The following is a 3,921-nucleotide window of genomic DNA, read 5'->3' as shown; positions in this document are numbered from 1 at the left end:
ACTCTTCAATAGACACCAGTCTTCCTTTCTTTTGACCTGCATTTCAATGACAATCTGGTCGAAAAGGGTAGCTAGAAGGACTCTCCTACATAATTTAAAGGTAGAGAGAAAAAAATAATATGGAGAACAATTGAGAGCCCATATATATATGGCGTGGCTCAGTGGTTGAATGTCGATCTATGAACCAGGAGGTCACTGTTCGATTCCTGGTCAGGGCATATACCCAGGTTGCCAGATCCATCCCCAGTGGGGTCATGCAGGAGGCAGCCAATCAGTGATTCTCTCTCATCATTGATGTTTCTATCTCTCTCTCCCTTCCACTCTGAAATAAATTTTTTTTAAAAATATGTATGCAAATAACCCATGTATTCATTCACTCATTCATTCATTCAATACATTTTTATTGAAAATCTAATTGTACCAGACATTGTCCTAAGCGTGGGGAACAGTAAACAAAACAATGTCCTGTCCTTGTGGAGCTTACACCTAACGGGATAGATAGACAATAAACAAGCACATACATGATTTATACATATATCACATACACATCTATAATGAGATGAGTATAACAGTAGATTCTGGATCCCAACTGCCTTGGTTCAATCCTGCTTCTGTCAATTACTAGCGGCAGAACCTTCGGGAAGTTATATACCATCTGGTGTCTCAGTTTTCTCATCTGTAAAATGGAGATAATAATGATACCTAATTCACAAGGTTGTTATTAAGATCAGTTATATCAATTATGTAAAGTATTTAGTGTGCCAGGCACATAGTCTGTATTATATGTGTGTGCCATTAATATAAATTCCCTATTTATCAGGTAGAGATAAATAACAAATCAAAAATAAAGATATTGAGAGGATGAGGGTACTATTTTAAACTGGGTGGTGGGGGAAGGCATCTCAGAAGGAGGGGACATTTGAACTGAGACTTGAATGAGGCGACAGTACAAGCCATGCTAGTTACCAATGAAGTGCATTTTAGGCAGAGAAAATGGCAAGTAGAAAATCCCTGCAGTAGGACAATGCTTGGTGGGACAAGGAGCATCAAGATGCTAAGAATGGCTAAAGCAGAGGAGGGGGAAGAAGGACAGGGGATGAGACTGGTGACGTGGCCATGGATTGATTCCTTGTAGGCCATAGTCAGGGTCTTGAATATTATTATAAAAGTAATGAGAAGCCAATGGAAGGTTTTGAGAAGGGAGTGACAAAATTTGTTTGAAAATCTGTGTATGTCCCCCCAAAAATTAAAAATCATGCCTGGCCAGTGTGACTCAGTGGTTGAGTGTTGACCTAAGAACCAGGAGGTCATGATTCGACTCCCAGTCAGGGCACATGTCTGGGTTTTGGGCTCAGTCCCCAATGGAGGGTATGCAGGAGGCAGTCAATCAATGATTCTCTCTCATCATTGATGTTTCTATCTCTCTCTCCCTTTCCATTCCTCTCTGAAATCATTAAGAATATATTTTTTTTAAAAAACATAGCAAATGTTGTACGATTCCATTTATACAAGGAACCTAGGGAGTCAAATTCTTAGAAACAGAAAGAAAAGTGGTTATCAGGAGCTGGAGGGAGGAGGATATGAGGAGTTGTTTTGCAAGATGAAAAGAGTTCTGGAGATTGTACAACAATATGGATGTAACACTACTGACTGTACACTTAAAAATGATTTAAAAATGGTTAAGATGGTGAGTTTATGTTAGTTTTCTTTTACCACAATTTAAAAATATATATATTCTGTATGGAAAATAGACTGGTGGCAAGTAAGACTGAAAGCAAAGGAGCCTAGATGTTAGTTATCTATCACTACATAGCAAACCAACCCCAAACTTAGTGGCTGAACACAACCACCATTTCATTATCTCTCATGATTCTGTGAGTCAACTGGGCTCAGCTGGGTGGTTCTTTTACTCCATGTGATACCAGTTTGGGCTGTAGTCCCAGGAGGGTACAACTGGCTGAAATGTCCATGAAGCTCACTCACATACCTAGCACCTTCGTGGGACAGTGAAGAGGCTGGGTTGAGCTGGGGCACTGACTGCTGGGCCTCTCTCACTCCATGCAGTCTCTGGGCCGCTCCCTCTTCACATGGCCTCTCCAAGTGGTCTCTTCACTTAGTCTCTCCAGAAGAGTAACTGGATTTCTTAGAGGTGGCTCAGGGCTCTCAGAAGTACAAAAGCCTTCATGAAATGCACAGAATCACATCATCCACCTTCTACTAATTAAACTACTCACAGAGCAGCTGAAATTCAACACTGTAGAACCACATGACTACAGGAGGCCCGGTTCATTGGAGACCATCTTTGGAGACTAGCCTTACAGAATCGCTGCAGAAATCCAGGTGAGAAAGACAAATGCTTAGACCAGGATAACAGCAGTAGAGGTAGTGAGAAATGCTTGATTTGGAATAAGATTTGCTGATGGCTTAGACATGGGGTAAGAAAAAAAAAGGGAGTCAAGGATGAGTCTAAGTTTTTGGTCAAGGCAACTAAATGACTGGTGTTGTCATTAATCAGCTAGCAAAATGTCACCAAGAGAGTGGGCTTGGAGTCTTGGAGTCAAATCCCACCTCTTTTGTTTATCACCATATTATCTTGGTAACTCATTTTCTCTGGGCTTCTACTTCCTGATCAGGAAGATATAAATAATAATACCTGCTCACCCAGCTTGTAAGGTCATCATGGAATCAAATGAAATCTTGTATAGGGTGGGGCAAACATAGGTTTACAGTTGTTCATATGGAAAAATAATACAGTAATTAATAAATAATAATACAAGAATAAACTCATGTACTCACAACTGCAAACCTACTTTGCCCGACCCTGTATGTAAAAGCAATTGTCTTGCGTTTGTTATAAAATGCAGTGGCCGGAGGAAAACCACACACCTTGAAATCAGGAAATCTGGTCTCAGTTCCAGATCCATCTTAGACTTGCTGTAAGAACTTCGGCAAGTCATTTAGCCTTGCTTTGTCTGTTTCCTTATAAAATAAGGCCATAAGATCTGCATTCCCTGTACCAAAAGCATTTTTGGAGAGTCAATCACAGAACATGTAAAGCATTTTGGGGTGTTTGTTGTTGTTGTTTATCAGAAAAAGTTTATTTAGAAAGTCACAGAGGAAGAAGATGTGAGCAGTAGGAGAAATGGGCTCAGGAAACAAGTGATAGAGGCAAAAGAAGAGCCCTGGAGCTTAGGAGAGAGAAAGGTAGAGGTAAGGCGCCTCAGGGGAAGGAGGGAGGACGGGGAAGGTGTGGGCGTGCTCCCAGGAGGGAGAGCATGCTAAAGCATGTTTGAAAAGTTATAATATAGCAAATGGAAGGTATTATTATTACATCACTAATTACAGATCCAATATCAAGGCTTGGAGGGGGAAAAGCAACAAGGATAGGGTGGAGTCTATAAAAATCCCCCCTTTCTCATGTGACCCAGGGGTTCCAGGCTTGGCTTAAGGAACAACCAGGGGAGAATACCATTCAGAGCTGCTGTAAAACACAACCCATAATTGCAAGTCAATCATACACATGGCAATAGAGTTGTGAGTTATTCACAATAATGGAATACAGAAAACAAGCTTATATTTGTAGCCCTTTGACTCTGAGGCAAACTCTTTTGTTGCTTGGTGTGCTTTTTTTTTTTTTTTTTTTTTTTTCTTTTTTTTTTTTTTTTTAATTAAGTCTTTATTGTTCATATTATTACATTTGTTCCTTTTTTTTCCCCCCCATAACTCCCCTCCTCCCAGTTCCCGCCCTACCCTCCGCCCTCACTCCCCACCCACTGTCCTCATCCATAGGTGCACGATTTTTGTCCAGTCTCTTCCCACATCTCCCACACCCCTTTCCCCCCCAAGAATAGTCAGTCCATTCCCTTTCTATGTCCCTGATTCTATTATAATCAACAGTTCATTCTGTTCATCAGATTACTT

General features: G+C 40.8%; 1 long non-coding RNA gene across 1 annotated transcript; it reads right to left on the bottom strand.

Annotated features, from left to right (window-relative positions):
* Nucleotides 1-384: 384 nt before the first annotated feature.
* Nucleotides 385-3,602, bottom strand: LOC132235408 (uncharacterized). The gene is made up of 2 exons (XR_009453014.1): nt 1,988-3,602; nt 385-676 (listed from the first exon to the last, which is right to left on the bottom strand). It is a non-coding gene; the product is annotated as an uncharacterized LOC132235408 (long non-coding RNA).
* Between the last annotated feature and the right edge of the window lie 319 nt (nt 3,603-3,921).

Source organism: Myotis daubentonii, chromosome 1 (assembly GCF_963259705.1).
Source record: "Myotis daubentonii chromosome 1, mMyoDau2.1, whole genome shotgun sequence".
In the NCBI taxonomy this organism is placed as follows: Eukaryota; Metazoa; Chordata; class Mammalia; order Chiroptera; family Vespertilionidae; genus Myotis; species Myotis daubentonii.
The sequence above is the reverse complement of the archived record's forward strand: the minus strand, read 5'-3'. Positions and strand labels throughout refer to the sequence as shown.